This window comes from Canis lupus, chromosome 17 (genome assembly GCF_003254725.2).
Source record: "Canis lupus dingo isolate Sandy chromosome 17, ASM325472v2, whole genome shotgun sequence".
Lineage (NCBI taxonomy): Eukaryota > Metazoa > Chordata > Mammalia > Carnivora > Canidae > Canis > Canis lupus.
The window spans coordinates 53,759,037-53,777,632 of NC_064259.1; the positions used below are offsets into that span (position 1 = coordinate 53,759,037).

At 46.7% G+C, this 18,596-nt stretch overlaps 1 long non-coding RNA gene across 1 annotated transcript; it reads left to right on the top strand.

Moving 5' to 3' along the window:
• The first annotated feature begins 12,370 nt into the window (after positions 1 to 12,370).
• On the top strand, positions 12,371 to 16,818 carry LOC118351226 (uncharacterized). The gene is made up of 2 exons (XR_004806331.2): positions 12,371 to 12,505; positions 15,595 to 16,818. It is a non-coding gene; the product is annotated as an uncharacterized LOC118351226 (long non-coding RNA).
• Positions 16,819 to 18,596: the final 1,778 nt, after the last annotated feature.

Below are 18,596 nucleotides of genomic sequence, written 5' to 3' on the forward strand. Positions count from 1 at the left end.
GATTGTTTTAAATTCAATAGCACTTTACAAATGTTGGCTTAAAAACTTAATTGCTGATAAATCCAAACAGCATGATGGCTCTTACTTCCAAATTGGATTTACTAAATTCAAAATAGTGCACTCCATGAGGTTTCAAGGAGCAGAAGTTATTTCCTCCACAAGCAATGGATTGAACCCAGTACCCTTTCTCAGCAGCTGGTTTAAAAAGAGGCACTGACTGAAACATCCTTAATTCACCATGCTGGTGAAGTCAGAGCATACCAATCCTCAGAGCGAGGGAAAAGAACAGTCTTCTAGATGCCCCTCCTCCGCCCATCCCATGCTAGCAGCCACCCCGGGATTCCTCATTACCCATCTCCACTGGCACTATCCCTGCCTTTACTTGGTCCCCGCTGTGGACCCATTCTAAACCCCTCATGCCCTTGGAGGCAGGAATGCCAAGTCCAGTTTTCTCACCATGGTACCCATCTCCCATTCTTCACCTTAAATTCCCCATCCTTCCTTTCTCTCAATGTGAGAAGCCCAACTTCCTCTCTTGTTTTTATAACATTCTTCCTTTCCATGCCCAACTGCCTTGGCAGCCGATCGTGTACCACTGAATGGCAAAATGCCCATCAGAGTTTTCCCAGGGATCGATCAAAGGAGAGTTACAGAGAGTGGCAGACCGTCTGAGGCAAACAGACCTGGCTCCTGCCTCCAGATAGCAGGCAGGCAGATGTAAGGAGCCCTTCTTGCCTCTCCCAGTACGAGCAGACAGCTGACTGTGAGCATTAGGAGATTTTGCTGGGTGACGAAGAGTGTCAGCACTGTACCCACATATACCTGTAATAAAACAATAAAAAAAAAGAAAGAAAGAAAGAAAGAAAGAAAGAAAGAAAGAAAGAAAGAAAGAAAGAAAGATGAAACCAGATGTGTCAAAGCTATCACGATGCTGCTACCAGTACAGCTGTCTCCTGGGGCCTGGGGCCCATATTTGTCTGATATGCCTTGGACCCATGTTGCCTGCTTCTTAGGCCCAACTGTTCCATTTGGTAGGACAACAATTTCTACCTAGAGGGGTTTCAGGACTTTCAGAAGGGGCAGTTTCTCTGCATTCTGTGTTTCCATATTTAGTGCAGCATGCTCCACCATGCTTGAACTCTATGGTTGTGGAGCAGGAAGAGAGAGAGGGCCCAGTCCCAGTTTATTCCATAACCATCAACATCCCAGATCCTGAGCGACAGTGCCTCCTGACTCACTCTTGCTTCTTATCCCACAAACTCCCAGGCCCCTGCCACATGTATCAACAACAGAAGTTGTTGGGGAAACTGATGCCAAGAGAGATTTCAGGTTTTCCACCCATCTAGAGGGTAGCCAATGTCTGGAGGTTTTTGGGAGAAGACAGACCAGTCAGGCCATGCAAGGCACGAGATGCAGGGTGGCTGGGAGGTGGCTTTGGCCTTAGTGCAGACCACTGATTCTGACAAAAATGACTCATCTCCTCAGCAGGTCTGCTTGGGACCTCCTTCGGATTCATAGTGTTTTGGGAACCAAGGGAGAAAAAAGATCAGCTGCAGACGTCCTAATGCTTCCTGACTTAATGAACAGTCCCACAATGCATTGGCTCCCTGGCTGATGGTTACATGGATGCAAAGATTATTATCTTAACAGCTGCACTCACCATCACAGTCATTTTCATGAGCAGGTACTGTCTTTGCAGACTCTGATCTGACGCTTCACCCAAGCAATCTGACTCTGATCTGCTTATCTTTCTCTCCGAGACTTTGTTCTGCCCTACGTCTGAGATGAGCTGAGAGTATTAATTCAGGCTACCATATCCTGGCTTTGACTTCCAAGGCAACTTCTGATGATTGGTTCCTCTGTTCTTCTCTATAGACAGCGTGCTTCTGTTTTGTTTCGTTTGGGGTTCTTGTGGGGCTATATGAAGAGCTTCCTTTTTCCCACCTGCACCTCATGTAGGTGCTTTGATTTAATGGGTCTAACAAAAACATCACTGTAACTTTACGATGATTCCATTCATTTTTTTCCCAGTTCTCTTTATTTTTTTCCCTTCTCAATTATGAGGATGTGTTTAGATTTGCTTAGTGCCTAAGGTACACTTGTGGAGGAGAAAAAGCCCTGCTTTAGGTGTCACTAAGTCTCTGTGTGCCTCAGGTCCTGCTGCCGCCACTTGCTAGTGGTGTGATCCTCAGCCTCCATGAAGACTCTTTCCTTTAGCTAGGAGTGGAAATAAAAGAATCTCTCCTGCTTCTCTTAGAGGGAGGTCTTGAGGATAAAATGAGGTCACAGGTAAAAAAGAGAACACTAAAAACTAGTATAAAAATCATATTAATTTCCATGTATTGAGTATTACTGTATCCCAGCCACTAAGCTAAGCTCTTTACTTACTATTCTAAATAATTTTGTTTCATCCTCATGACATTGTAATAAGGGGTAGTGTCATTGCTATCCACATTTGTTCCTAAGGACTTTGAGGCTTCGAGATGTTAAGTAATTGGTCCAAGTTCACACAGCAGGTGAAAAGGAAAGAGCCAGGATTTGAATCAGTCTGTTTGGCACCAGACTCAGTGGCTTTTAACCACTGCACTGTCTTGTGACCATCTGAACCAAAGTACCATCCCTCACCTAGATACTGGTGATGTCTGTATAACTCTATCCCAATCAATCAAGTGATTAGGAGACAATGAAAGTCCAGCAAACTCTGTGAGGGGTTATTCACTGAATGGTGGCCCAGAGAAGAATCCCTTGCCAAAATTTTGATTGAGTTTCCAGAATCAAAACTCACACCATTGGCCAAGGGAGCAGCATGATGTAGATTATTTAGCATCTTTGTCTGCAATGAAAGAGACCAAACTATGACTTTGGGCAAGTAAATCTCTCTGGTCTTTTATATCCTCACTATGAAGAGGAGGAGCTTGGGTGAGAAAACTGGGAAGGTCTCTGTAAGTCATAATAATAATATTGATAATAATAATAACAATAACCATAACCATAACAATAATAATAATAGTTACCATTTAGTAAGTGCTTACTAAGCGCCAGGCTTTTCTAAGTGCTGTGTTCAACCTTGCATGATTTTCATAACAACCCTAAGAGGTAGGTGTTACTGTTACCATTCACTTCTTTGTAAGTGAGGAAACAGACACAAAGTAGTTTGCCCCAAATCACATCTAGTGAGGGGCAGACCTGGACACCTGCACACTTAACCCCTCAGCTTTCCTTTCTCTTTAATTTATAGAAAGGATATTATCTTGGATGGATGGGTAAACTTATGTGATCACTTTGCTATGGCTTGCCCCAGCTTTTTTCCTACTTTAGATTAAAAAGTAGTGTATGTTTTTAAATACTCCATCACTCTGCCTAGGACATAGTAGGTTCTCAGAAAATATTTGCTTATTTGGCTTCTTTCATCATTAAAAACGTTGCACGAAAAAGACACGGGAATGAACAAGAATAAAACAAGAAGAGAAAATAATGAGGCTGCACAACTGGGAGGAAGGATCTGAATCAAACCTCCTAATATAGACTGTCTCACTGGAGAAGAATCCAAAGATAATACACAATATGAGCCCATACAGTTCTTATCTTAATGAAACAGCCTCTAAATAAATAAATAAGTAAATAAATAAATAAACACACACATATCATCCTAGTTGCAGAAATTTGATTATTGTCTTTGGCAATCCTTTCTTCATCTCTTTGTGCCAATAAAGTTATTAGAATTGAATTGAGAGAGGCGGATGCACAAGAATTGCCGAGACAAGATGCTGAGTAGTTGAAATCAATGACTTGCAGAGCTGGTCTCCTGCCAAAGGCTACACCAGCTTCCAGGAGGAATCCACCACTGTGGCCAGTGGCCCAGCACTGCGGAAGCTGGAGGTCAGATTTCTGGAGGGGACTCCCAGGTGGTTGGGGACTGACAGGTGTGGGAAGAAGGAAAAAGGTACTCTTCCCATTACCAAGGGCCAGACAGGCCAGCACCCACCAGACTGAGGATAGCAAGGCCTTGTTACACCCACTGTCTTCCCCTGGCTGTGGAAAGAGAAGAGGAGGCAGCAAAGGGGATGGAAGAGAACACAGTGTTATTCACAATCTGTCTGTGACAGGAAGAGAGTGGCTTAATAACCCATAGCCCGATGAATGGAATATTCCTTCTTTCCCCTGGCAGAGCTGGGCCTCTGGGGCCATCACCTGTAAAATGGACAGCCACCCGGGGATCCCTGGGTGGCGCAGCGGTTTGGCGCCTGCCTTTGGCCCAGGGCGTGATCCTGGAGACCCGGGATCGAAACCCACGTCGGGCTCCCGGTGCATGGAGCCTGCTTCTCCCTCTGCCTGTGTCTCTGCCTCTCTCTCTCTCACTGGGTGCCTATCATAAATAAATAAAAATTAAAAAAAAATGGACAGCCACCCAAGAAGTCATGGAAGTAATTAACAAATTTGTCCCCAAGAACCCATTCTCCTAGAACTGTAAAGATGGAGGGTGTTTAGACACAAGCTTAATGAGGAAACCACTAGCATTCTCTGGAAGCCACCATGGTGACTTGACACCTCTTCTAGCCACCTTCTCCTTCTCAGCCAGCTGCCTCCCATCTTCTCCTGTGGTGGCCTCCAGTATCTTCATTCCATTTGTTTTCTCCATCATCCACCCACCAACCATGAAGCACTGAAGCCGCCATTTAAAGCTTGTGCCCAAATTTCTGAGAATGATTGCATCTTTATAAGTCTCTGTGAAGCTCCTAACAAAGGTATGGGCTTTTGATTAGTTAAGTTGTGTCTACATTCGCTTCTCAGCATACGTATTTTCTACAACAACAACAAGAGTAACACATATTGAACACTTCTAATATGTCAGGCATTCTCTTAAACCTTTAGAGTAGTTGGGGAATCTGTAATTCAAGATCAACAGATCTAGCTGAAGTCCGAAGTTCTACCCACTTGCCTGTAGTTTTAAATCAGCTTAAGGATTCCCAATCAGATTAGAGAGAGAGCACACACAAACAGGAGGAGTGGCAGACAGAGTGAGAGGGAGAAGCAGACTCCCCGCTGAGCAGGGAGCCCAATGCAGGGCTGAATCCCGGGACCCTGGGATCACGACCTGAGCTGAAGGAAGATGCTTAACCAACTGAGCCACCCAGGTGCCCCAGGTCCACATGCTTGTCCACATGGATGTGTCAGTGCTACCAAACATCTGAGGAAAGCCAAGTATGTGGAAGATAAACAACAAAACAAACAACAAACAAAGTAGTATCTGGGAAAAGTGAGAACATGAGAGGAGAGGAAAATTAAAGTGTATATTTATTGCATCTTTACATAGAGAAGATACTGAATCCAAGAAAAAAGAACAGGGTGAAACAAAAAAAGAGCATTCTGAGGCCAAAACAAAATTCTTGGAAAATAAAAACAGCAGAAATGAAAAACTCAATAGTAACTCTCTCAAAAAGTAGGGCAAAAAGTTGAAAGTAGAGCAAAAAATTTTGAAAAGAAAGCAAAATTAAAAGAATAGTGCAAGAAGTACAGCCTGTAAATAATAGGAGTTCCAGAGAGAGAGAGAGAGAGAGAGAGAGAGAGAGAGAGAGAAAGAAGAAAACAAGACAGAACGGAGTTAATCACAAATGAAATTATTTCTTCAAATTTCCCAGAGATTAAAAAAAGACATATGTTTCCAGCTTCAAAGAATACGTCAAATATTGGGTCACAGTAAATGAAAATAGATGCACACTGAGGCACATCGTTGGAAATTTTCCAAAAATTGGAGGAAATAAAGAGTCGACAAGGTTCTAGAGAAAGAAAAAAAGTCACATACCAGGATCAGAAATTAGAATGGTTGCAGACTTCTCAATAGCATCACCAGAAACAAAGAAAATGGGGCAGTGTATTCCAAATTCTAAAAGGAAATGCTCTCTAACCTAGAGTTCCATACCCAGCCAAATTACCCTAAAAAAGCACAAAAATTGAATAAAGACATTTTCACACACACAAAGTCTCGAGAATGTATTTCTGAGAAAGCGAAACATGTAACAGGAACAGAAGTTTCAACACTGAAGAGAAGTAAAGGGGATTTCCAGGAGGATGGTTAAAAAAGATCCCAGGATGACACTGTATAAACCAAACACAGAGGGCAGCAGCCCAGATGTGTACAACACCAGTCAAAGAGACAGGCACATTGGGAGATGCCCAGATTCACCCTATCAGCTTTCAACCCATGGACAGGATTCTTTACCATGTGCCGTTCTCTACTCTTTGCTTGCTAGCTAGATGAGCTAGTCTGACTGCACCCCCCACCCCCCCCACCAAGAAGCCCTCTGTTGTGACACATTTCTAAGAGCTAAAGTTAGCTGAGATGAACTTAGAATGTGGACTATACAGAGCAGTCCATTTTCCCTGACAATTTCCCTTCCTTCAGGAAGGCCACAGAAGCCTATGTGCACAAGAATAGTAAAGGGATCTGCAGAGAATATGGGATGCAGAGAGTGCCTATAATAGCCAACGATATCTGCTAAGCCTACAATTGGTATGAAAGTCTTCAGCAGCTTGAAGTGTGAATAGGAACTCAGCTTTTAGATGTGCACATCCCACTCTCTCCTGAGTTATATTCAGCTAAAGATGCTCTATGCTTGGATTCCAAGGTCACACTCACATATTCAGCCCCTGTTCCCAAAGTAGGTTCTTTGTGCAAGCCTGGTGGGTCCAAAGAGAGAGGCTTCTCTCCTCACTTGCTTACTGTGCCAGAATCAGCACTTCTGTGTCAACCATCGAGGCCCTAGCACTGGATTTAATGAGTGAGAGTTCTCTCCTTCCCTGCCAGCTGACACCGCTTGGAACCATCTCAATAATTGGCAGGATTATAAACATGACAGGGTCTAGGACTTCTAGATTCCAAGAGGTTCTTTGACTTTAAGCAATTTTGCCCAGTTTCTTCCTAGGGACATTTAAAAGGGCAGGCTTTGTCAAATCCAGAGGTTTCTGTCCTTTCTAGGTAATGGGTGTCTGAGAAGCTTACATTGACGGTATACTCAAGTGGCTGGAGAACAAAATCTGCCCTCAGGTGACATGTGGTCTCCATTCAGACAGAAAAGAAGCGATTGTATGAAATGGCGGTTTCTCCTGCCAGAGTTCCACCTAAGCTGGCAGCTTGCCCCGCCCTGTAGAAAAACTTGCAATGAGGTCTGAGACTTGGTAACTTTCTACTCTGCATTTTGGCTCTTTGTATCCACTGGGGGGTGGGTGATACCCCAGGGCCTAGTCCAGTGCCTGACACAGAGTAGCTGCTCAGTGTACAGAGTGCACACATGAAGATCTAATTGAATTAGATCAAGATGAGATTCTCAGCCGCCCAAGATTCATAGGCTGTGCAGTTAGGATAAGGCAGTTCTGCTAGCTCCCAGGAAAAACGGGATCCTCACAATTGAGAATTAGAATAAAATCTTATGACTCTGAATGTAAGGCGAGAAAGTCTTTTTAAATTAGCGACAGTTTTGCACACGATAAAATTATTTATAAAGAAATTGGCTTATTTTATATCCAAAGATTTACCTTAACTCTCATCAGGCCAATGAGGGTTTCTATAAGGGAAGCCTTAGTGGATTGAGGTATGTATTACTTGCATAGTAATTGTTAACTTATCAATAGATACTTCTGAAGTGTTGAGAGCAATCGTTTTTTTCAGTGTGTTAAGCATTCTTCATAGAATCGTATTTTATTTGAAAATACTGTAGAGCCAGAGCACTCATACATTGCGAAAGGGGATATCACTTGGCACAAACTTTGGCAGGATCTACTAAGGCTGAATGAATGTCTAGCCTGTGACCCTGCCATACCACTCTGGAGCACATATGGAGCAGAATGAGTGCTGCGACCCCCACTGTGCACATATAGGATGGTTCATGGCAGCACTATCTCCAATAGCCCCAAATTGTAGTAAACTCGTATCCAAACTAGTATCTATCAACAGATAGAAACCCCACAGTGTGGGACACGTGGGTGGCTCAAGTGGGTGGCTCAGTGGTTGAGGATCTCCCTTTGGCTCAGGATGAGATCCCAGAGTCTGGGGATCGAGTTCCACATCAGGCTTCTTGCATGGAACCTGCTTCTCCCTCTGCCTGTTTCTCTCTCTCTCTCTCTCTCTCTCACTCTCTGTCTTTCATGAATAAATGAATAAAATCTTTAAAAAAAAAAAAACACCATAGTGTACTTCACAGCAATGAGCAAGAGCTTAGTAACCATTGCCCACAACAAAAGATGTACTGTTGAGAGAAAAAAACTTGGTACAAAATAACACACACCATCTGATCCCATTTATAAGACCAAGAGCAGGCAAAGGTTAATACAAACATAAAGGTCAGAATGGAAGTTACTTTGAAATGAGACACATCCTGGGTGTGCCATGAGAGAGCCTTCTAGTGGAGCTGGATATATTCTATATAGTTGGAGTAGTAGATTCACGGATGTGTACATATGTAAAAAGTTATCAAACTGCACCCTCTTTGTGTTCTTTATGGTATGTAAGTTATATGTCAATTTTAAAAAAATGCTATAAAAAGGAGTTCCCTTAATAATAATAATAATAATAATAATAATAAGCACCATGAATTACATCAGATATGTTTCAGATAGAGTTCCCACCCTGGAAGAGATTCAAAATGAATTATGGAAGATACACAGTGAAATGACCATATTGGAGGGCAGTGTGTGAGCACTGAGGGTGAGAGGTCTGGGTGAAGGTCTTTGGGCTGTGAAGAAGGGACAAAACTGGGAGGGAAATTGGAGCACGAGATACCTGAGCTGCACTCTGAGCACCTTCCACCTGCTGTTCCACCAGCGTGGTCTCTTACTTGTCCTAGACGATCCACTTCTCCTGTCCAGGTCACGATGTTCAAGTCCACTCTGTTGAACTTGCCTCCTTGGTGCACCCTCCAAGCTCTCCTCTTCGTGGCTACATTTCTGGTTGGAACAGTCTACCTACTGTCACCACTCCTTGCTTTCATCTACTGCTTGACTCTCTGGCATCTCCTCATATCTTCCCAAAGAATCTTTCACCCGGTCAGCAAAATTACCCAGGTGGCAGAGTTACTGGAGGCTTCTTCTTCTTCTTCTTCTTCTTCTTCTTCTTCTTCTTCTTCTTCTTCTTCAGATTTTTTTTTATTTATTTGAGAGAGAGAGAGAGCACAAGCAGGGGGAGGGGAAGAGAGAGAATCCTCAAGCAGACTCCCCACTGAGCATGGAGCCTGATGCAGGAGGTCTCCCATGACCCTGAGTTCATGACCCCAGCCAAAATCAAGAGTCAGATACTTAACTGACTGAGCCACCCAGGGACCTCATTACTGGCTTCTTTGGAGTCCCTTCATGGCCTTTGCATATACAACATTGCCCTTTTCCTAAAAAAATCAGCCTCCTGTGTTTTTTGGTAAGCCTGTCTCCTCCACCTCCTTGCTTGTTCTCCTTGGCGGGCTTCTTTTCCTCTGCCTGCACCATTCTGTGGTGTGGCACCTTCAGTGTGCTCCTCTGGTTCCATTTGGGTTCTTCCTTAGCTAGCTTTCACCTCCATCTGCTGATGTCTCGAGGCCTAGGGTCTCCACTCTTCTCCAGAACTTGGATCTTGACAGAAACAGCCTGATGGCTGTCTCTGTGTGGCTGCCTCATTCAGAAATCAAGTGCAAACCTATCAAAATCTTCATCATTATTTTCAGTGTGACATTCTTCTATAGTGCCCACTTACCATTCAGTGAATGGTCCCTCCATCCACTCAGAGAAACCAGGAGGTGATCCTTGACCTCCTTTCTTTTCTCCCTTTACCTTGCACCTCTGGCAGCCAAAGGTATTGGTCCTACCTTTCGAATAACTTCAGGACTTTGCTGTTGTCCTCAGTCATGTTCTCCTGGATATTGTAATAGTCACCTGACTCGTGGGTGTTTAGAGTCTTGCCCTCACCTAGGTCACCCCCCCACCCCCGTCATCTCCCTACAATTAGAAACTGATCATACCTCTTTCCAGCTTTCCTTCCACAATTGGTGCCCTGTGCCTTAGCTTGGACTACCACTGTCAAGGTCATCCCTGTCTTGTCTTCTCTCCATAGTCTCCTCCTGCCCCTTTGTCTCGGACAACCCAAGTGAATTTTAGCACGTCTCCAGCTAGTCCACACTAATGTGGTCTGCAGAAAAGCCCTCTCTGCCCCTCTCATTTCCACCAGGGACTTCCTGGCTGTCCTTTATATCCTGACTTCTGCAAGTACAGATAGACCCCCTGTTCTCATAACACCCACAATATTGGGGCTGTTTGTTTTCACCACTGGCTAAATTCTCAGGAGGCAGATGTTTTGTCTTATTCATCCTGTATCCAAAGCTCATAGCTCAGAATTGGTGCTCAGAACATTTGTTGTATAAATGAGCAAACGTTCATTTGTTAGGTACATAGACTTTTTTTTTTTTTTTTTGCATCAAAGATACACAGCTCAGCAACTGCATTTCTAGCACTGTCACTGTTTCTATTTCTGAATCTAATTGCTATTGCACAAAACTGTTCAGGGCAGAAACTGCAGTAAGTGGAATGGTCCAGCAATTCTCTTCCAATGCAAATGTTCTATGCTCTTGTGAAATTGCTGCAGTCTTAAAAGGGTGTAGGCCTTTGGAATTTTAAGCAGGAAAAAAAAAATTTCGCTGTCCAGTATTTTGCCTGGGAGATGCTTACCCCACTTTCTCCAGGAATGCTCCCTCCTTTCTCTCCCAGCTCAGATGAACAGCATTGAAAAATCACAAATCTGAGAAATCCAGGGCAATCCTGTGGACATGGGAACTGCGACATGGGCCAGAACCCAAGGCCCAAGGGCACAGAGTTCTCCTCCTTTAGACCTTGTAAAACACTGGCCGTCCTTCCCGGTAGCAAGTTCAGAGAGTCATGGAACACCCTCTGCAGAGGTCAGCCAGCCAACTATGAATTTACCTAAAACTCCTTTCGATGTACTTTTACACTTACATCCAACTCCCTGTTGGATAATGAATTCTGTGGGTTTATTACTTGCTAGAAAAGGAAAAGCATTTCCTTTCACTTAACCTAAAAGTCCCCTTGCTCCAATGTCACTGATCCCTCCCTAAACTCCAATGCTGAGATTGTGTGGATAAGGACTTGCTCCTGGAGCCCTGTTTGCCCTTTGGGACACTATGGACATTGCCAGCAGCCCCTCCCAGCCTTCAGCTTTCCAGACTGAAGTAAATATATAGTGTCTGGAAGATGGCCCTGAACATAATAAATATTGAATAATGACTATGGAGCTGCATGATGATAAGAACTGCGTTTAAAAGGGGATTCAAATTCTTGCCACGAGCTTGAGATGTGAGAATTAGCTAATAAATCATTGCCAAACACAGTGTTGAGATAAAACGAACGAGGGTGCGTAGGGCCCCCTTGGTCCAGGGTGCACAGGCTCATACCCCCCACCCCTCGCCCCCATCCCGATCACCAGCTGTTCCTGTTTCCCAGCAAGAAGCACGGTCTCTGGGCATGTGGCAGCCTGCCTTTGTGAGATGGTGGAACAGTGGGCTGAACATTTCTGAGGACAGCGTCCTGGCATTGGATGATGGCACAAGGAGAACCCTAATACGGGCTCAGCTCCCGTTTCATGCAGGGCACCGCTCTGGTGCTTTGCTGAGGCCATGCCCTTTAGCCTTCATGCTAATCCTATGAAGGACATTGGGGTCTCTATCCTATAGCTGAGGAAATCAAGTCCCAAACAGGTACTAGGTAGTGTGCCAGGATGCTGGAAGCAGTGGATCCAGACTTCAAAATCAGATCTGCTGGAGCCCAAAGCTCATGCTGTCTCAGTGAGATTGCCGTGGTCCCCTACCTGGGGGACAGCGCAGCCCCATGTGACCCTCCCATCCTATGGAGGCAGGGTTTTTGCCCCTATTCCAGGGCAGCAGGACTGATCATTTTGCTGCCTGTTCCATCCCTTCTAGATTCCTATGGCTGGAGCCCACCCAGGCCCACAAGGTGCCACATGAGCTAGCGGAGTACCCCTCCTTTCCTTTTCCTCGCCTTATCTGCTTGCAGGAAGCATCGGGACAAGGTGGTAGCAGTGACTCATCGCTAGAAGAATAAACTCTTGAGTGGGGGCAGTCTGAGCGGCATGGCTGGGTGCTCTGACACTGGAGGACCATCCCCTGAGCTTTGGAAGGGCGTAGCCCTTCACCACAGTGAAACACAGGCAGAGAAAGGATAACAGCCAGGCGGGAGTGCAGGCTGAGGGGAGCAGGACGGGGGACTGCAGCATTTTCAGGGTGGAATAGCAGGGACTGGAGCCTTTTCTGAGGCTACCATTTGAGCTCTTTGCAACGTTAGGCAAATGACAAGTGGTTTTCATTCACTCCTGTTTTTATTTAGCAGATTAACCTGGCCTCCGCTGGTGACGAGCTCTCTCCACATCATAGGCTGGGCATGCAAAGGACCCCAGTTTTCAGTGGTTTAACCTATGAAATGCGCGAGGAAGCCTGCAGCATCTGTGTTCTGTCCCCAGGTGGGTTCCTACTTCTGCTAAGTAACAGATGAGATTTGTCACTCTCGGCTTCCTTTCACCCTGCCTCCAGGCTTCCCCAGGGCCTGGCCCATGGCTGAGATGGGAACAAAGACAAATGAGAGTGGGCAAGGTGCTGGTGGGCTTCCTGGACACAATGCTGCATCCAGGCAGCTCTGCCAGCCTGAGGTCCTGCATTCTGCCTCCAGGGCCACCACCCTGCCCTCTGGATGGTGTGGCAGAAGCACAGCCAGATTCTAAGATGGAGAAAGAAGCCTGAAGTGTGGGTAGGCCAGGGGATGAGGGCAGGAAACGCCTCAAAAGGCACCCCATTCCCTGAATATCTCTTGGTTCAACCACTGTTATGGCCTGAATTGTATTCCTCCAAATCCTACGCCGACGCCCTCGTACCAGGGTAATTTGGAGATAGGATGCATAAGGAGGTAGTTACTGTTCATTGAGATCCTTAGGGGTGGAGCCCTGGTCTATTAGGATTAGTGTCCTTACAAGAAAAGACACTAGAGAGCTTGATTCCCCTCTCTCTCTCTTTCTCTCTCTCTCTCCCCCTCACCTCTCTTTCTCGTGAGGACACAGCAAGAAGGTGGCCCCATCTGCAAGATAGGAAGACAGATCTTCCCAGAAACCGAATTGGCCAACCCCTTGATCTTGGACTTTAGCTTCCAGAACCGTGTGAAGACCCAGCCTGTGGTATTTTGTTATAGCAGCTAGATTAGGCTAATGCAACCACTAAGATGTCAGTTGCTAACAGGTCCAAGCGACCTGCAGTTTCCGCCTGCTTCCTGTAATGAATTTTCATCTAATCTGAGCAGCCACTGGGCCACAATATCACCCTGCAAACATGATTGCAAAAGTGCCATTCACGGAGAATTTGCTCAGGGGAGGGGTTCCTCTGCCTCATCCCTTCCAAGCCACGCATCTGGTGAAGCCTGGAAGCTTCACAGGTCAGACCACAGCAGTTTCCTGGAAGCCAGCCAAAGCCTGGCTGCCCTGCAGGTAACTGGGTGCTCCGAGAGAACTGTGGACAGTCCACCCCTATCAGTGAAAGTCCCAGAGAACTGACTCCAGCCCCACCTCCTCCCATCCCACCCCACTGTCCAGGACAGCATTCGTGCCGGCACTAGGGCCCAGACAGTTCCCCCAACAGCCAGAGCCACAGGCCACCCACACTGTGTCCCTCTCTGCCCAAATCCTAAAAGGTAGAGCAGCTCACCAGGATCCCAAAGTTTCCTTAGGAAGATGCCATTGTATCCTTTATCTGTGTCTTAGGAGCTCAGTGCACGAAAAAGCTGGTTTTACAAACTCTTGACTTTCTTGACTTACAAGAAAACTGAACAGACATGCTCTTACTAGGCCCTTCCTTCTTTTCTAACAAAAGTACAAGGTTTTAAAATACTTGTGCTTTTCATTGAATTCCTCAATTAGACGTATACCTGCAACATAAGGGTACACATGGATTTGAAACAGGTATTGGAGTCGATCTTATGAGAACAAGTTGGCCTTAGGCCTCGGGATGGGCAAGATGAAGCTCCTGGTTGCCACTGAGAGAGGAGAGGATGGCCAAGGACTGTGTGCACAGGGAAGCCTGGTGTCCACTGCTGGGTGGTGCTTGTGTGCTAACCCCTCGGTAACCCCCTGACGTCTTTCCAGCCATAATGTCTCCAGTTCCAGCAGTAACCATGAGCATTTCTGACCACAGGCAGTGTGTGCCAGGAGGCTTGATTCCATCTGCCCAGACCTCCCCTCTGCCTCTGCGTTTGGCCATTGGAAACACGCCCCCAACGCTGCACTCTCACAGTATCATAGCCCATGGGCCCTGAGCAACCCACACAGGTGCATTCTGCTCACCTTCTCATCACACAAATGCGGTTGTGGAGATCCTCCCCCTGCCTCCATGAGAGTGTTGTGTGAACTAGTTCTGGGAACCCCTTATTTTCTCTTTGGCTCCCAGACACAAAGAAGAATAAGGCTTGCTTACATGCCTAGGACATTTCTGAGCTCTGGTGCCCACAAAATTTCCTGGGACTGAGAACGCAAGTCTGTCATTATGGTATTTGCAGAACCAGAGACTGTATTTAAGTCTTCAAGATGATGCTTATTATAACCCTTTCTTGGGACGATCATGCCAAAACACTACATGAATAGTCTTTTTCAAGGAAATTTGCCAGGGAAGGCAGCAAGCATCTGATCACATTGGAATAGTTTTGGGCTGGTTTCAAGCTATAGAGTCTGGTGCAGGGGGTTGGGGGAGGAGAAAATTTTCCTGAAGACTGTCCTGGGGAAGGAGAATCCACACAGGGCTGTGCATTGCCTACATTGCCATTGAGGGGCTGCTGGATGCAGAAATTGTGATGGGAACAGTATGCCCTTGGAACTGAGCATGGTGGCAGCCCTTGCCAGCCACAGGAAGTGGGCATCTATGGAAGGCACTGAATCCTGATTTAAAGACTAATGATGGGGAAAACAGGTGACTTAAGGTGGTAAGTGAGGGTTCTGAGCTCTTCCGAGGGGAGACAGCAGACCCCCAAGCCTGACACATCGAACTTGCCAAGGGTCATGTTGAGGCGGGAGGAACTTTCTCTCTAGTAAAAGTTTGATTTTCTAAAAATACTTCTTGACCCATTTGCATTACTCAAGTATCAAAAGTCATCCTCCCATTTTGTACTTCTTCTTGTTTTAAAGACTCGTAATTAGAGAAGGTACATCCCACATCATTAATATCTCTATGATGCGTGACCGGGTTTACAAAGCCTAAAACATTGTATCTTTTTCTTTTTTTCTTTTTTCTTTCTTTCTTTCTTTCTTTCTTTCTTTCTTTCTTTCTTTCTTTCTTTTTTTTTTATCTGCTATTACTTTACCTTGGGGAAGGAAAGGAAGTGCCGGGCACAAAGTCATGTTCTAGGAAGATTGATCTGGAAGTGGTAGAGAAATGGACTGGGCGGGTGGGGGCGGGGGGCAGGAACAGCAATAGTTGGGGAGGTGGCTCATTTCTTCCCTTAGTCAGTAAACATCGACTGGGCACTTGGTATGTGTCACATGCCTAAAGATGGTTTCTTCCCTCCGTGTCATTTCAGGTCCTTTAAGAAGCAGACACCGAAACAGAATATGACATGCAAGAAATTTCCTGGGGGACATGCCTATGGAAGATGAAGGAGGGAGAAGCAGGGGCTGGTGGGGAGAACCCTCAGATGGGGACACCAGTCTGACCCTGTGAGAAGAGAGCCGGAGGAAGAGTGGCAGGTCGCAGGGCAATTGGCAGAAAGTCTTGAGGCCAACAGCCTCTAGGCCAAGGCTGTCCGTTGGAGGAGTCCCATGTGGGGCAGGAAGGGACTGGCTCCGGCACCATCAGCACGCTTGTTGGTTAAAAGCAGGCAGGCAGGGATCCCTGGGTGGTGCAGCGGTTTAGCGCCTGCCTTTGGCCCAGGGCGTGATCCTGGAGACCCGGGATCGAATCCCACGTCGGGCTCCCAGTGCATGGAGCCTGCTTCTCCCTCTGTCTGTGTCTCTGCCTCTCTCTCTCTCTCACTGTGTGTCTATCATAAATAAAATAAAATAAAAGCAGGCAGGCAGAAATGTGAACACCATGGTATGATCCAAAAGGTAGCAGCTGGGGCCTGTAGGTCAGCTACTTATCCCTCAGCACCTTCTTTTGAAAGAGAGCTGAATGGAGCATGTCCATGGCCGACACGGCCTTCCAGATGCTCTTGATTTGGACCTGCTCTTGATTTAGGCATATAAACATATGCATCACAGGTATATTCCAAGCCCATGGACTAGCCTTGGGGGTTAGGTGTCTGTTCCAGGGTCAGTCGGCCACAGCCTGGGTTGTGGGCAGGCCCCAGGATAGTGCATGGCTGCTTAGACAGGGAGGGCTATATGTGCAGGCTGGCACTGCCCACAGGCCCAGGAGAGAGAGGGGAGATGGCTGCTATACCAGACATAGTGGCAGGAAGGAGGGAATTAGCTACCTGCTTGCAAATGAGAGGTCAGGGAAGGGTTTGGAATAAACAGATACAGCCACTGGGTTTTAGAACATGACTAGTAGGATTTGTTGTGTACGGTACCTCTGTGCAGGAGAATCTGTCCATCAGATACCTAGATTCCTATCCTGGCCCTATGGCTTATCTGCTGTGTGGCCTTGGCTTTCCCTCCACCTCTCTGAAGCTGCTCTTTCTTCATTTGGAAAATGGACCTCATGATAGGATCTGTTGTACGGAATTGCCACGATGACACATGTGAACTCATTAGTGGGGTGCCGGACCTAGAGGATGTGATCAATAAATGGCAATGTAACTGTATTCATGCCGTTAATATTTCTGACATCCCAGACAGTGGAAGTGGCCTGTCTGATGGTCAGAGAAGACACAGGGCAGCCAGTTTGCGGAGCTGCCGGTGGCTTTCTGTGGCTGGAGCACCCAGTGCAAGGGAAGACGTGCTAGTAAACGGGCCCTGTCAGATACAAAGCCTTATGTGCTGTGTAAGATGTTTCAGATTTCACACTAGGTTATGAGATGCTATTAAAGGATGTTATGGAGGGAGGGAGAGATCAGATTTGCATTTTAAAAGTCTCCCTCTGGCAGCAGGGCATTCAGCGGGATAGAGGGAGAAGGGACTGGAGTGGGCAGATGGATAAGGAGGCTTTTGCACTAATCCAAGCAAAGGATCAGAGAACCCACACAAGGAGGAGGAGAAGCAGATCTGAAAGACATTTAGGAAGAAGAATTGGCAGGTGATTGAAACCAGTTGGGCCTACGGGTGAGGGAGGCATCTTGGTTAGGGGGGACACCTGGTTGTTTGGTCCAAACGAGGTGGCAGTTGGATATACAATGCACCCAATAACAACTAGAAGGCAGGATGGAGTGACCAAGGGTGGTGGAGGAGACAGGACAGTTGAGTTGGGGTGTGTTGCATCTCAGGAGCCTGTTGGATCCCCAGTGGGCCATTTCGGCAGACAGCTGGATGAACAGACCTGGGGCCCCCGAGGAGTTCGGAGGCACTTGGAGATTGTGGGCACAGTCTGGTGGGGGGGGGTCTGAATCAGATTGACAGTGGGACAAGTAAAAAGAGGGTCCATGCAAGAACTAACAGAAGGTCCTGCATGATTCACACGGGCATCTCGTTTGTAACCACCTTGTAAACACTGACAGAGTGTGCTGCCACCTAAATAAAGCCCCTAGAATCCACACAGACACTGCAAAAATAAACCATCTGGGATTGAAAGAGTGAAGTCAGCTCAGCCTGACAAAGAAGAAGATTCCTGCAGCTAATCAGGCTGGAGGGACATGGATAAAACCAGCTGCAAAGTTAACAGGAGACTTCATTTCTCCCAAGGCCACGCCGTGGCTGGAAAATGAGTGACCACTGCTTTTTTCCCCAGTGGTGGCCCAGAGCCACCTCGCTAACCCATCTGGTACTGAGGGTTCCCAACTGCCAGGCTGCCCTCACCTCGAGACAGCACCCCACCTCAGAGACCAGCCCCTTGGCCACAGATTCCTGTTCCCCTGGGGTCCTCTCAGAATCCTGCAGGGACACAAAACTTGCTCCCTTCCTCCCTCTTGGCCGCTCCTCCGACTCCAGAGGGGAACAGACCAATGATCTGACTGTGTGCCTGTCAGACTGCAGGTTGTCCCTGGTGGTCTTTGGCTGATGCCATTTTAACAATACGTGCACCCTGAAAACAGAAGTATTGCTGTTGGCCGTATGCTCCCTAGTAGGATCGGCGGGGACCATGGAGCCCCTAGTGGGGAGAAAGAAATCGGGAGTGGGAGCAGGCCTGGCCACCCAGGGCTGCACTTGTCAGCCCACACTCAGAACTGCTTCTCTTCCGGGCCACACCTCAAAAGGGACACTAACAAACGGGGCCACATTCCCAGGAGAACGATCCTGTGCTCAGATCATTCAAAATAAGTCACATGAGGAATGCTTGTCAGAACTGGAGGGAACTTAGTACTGAGGAAAAAATGTAAGAAAACGGTCTTCTGTTATGTAAGAGGCCATAAGGTGTAACTGGGAGGAAGTGGTAAGGCCTGGTAGGATAGAGCAGGACCCAAGATTCCGTCCTTGGCAGAAAGCTCAG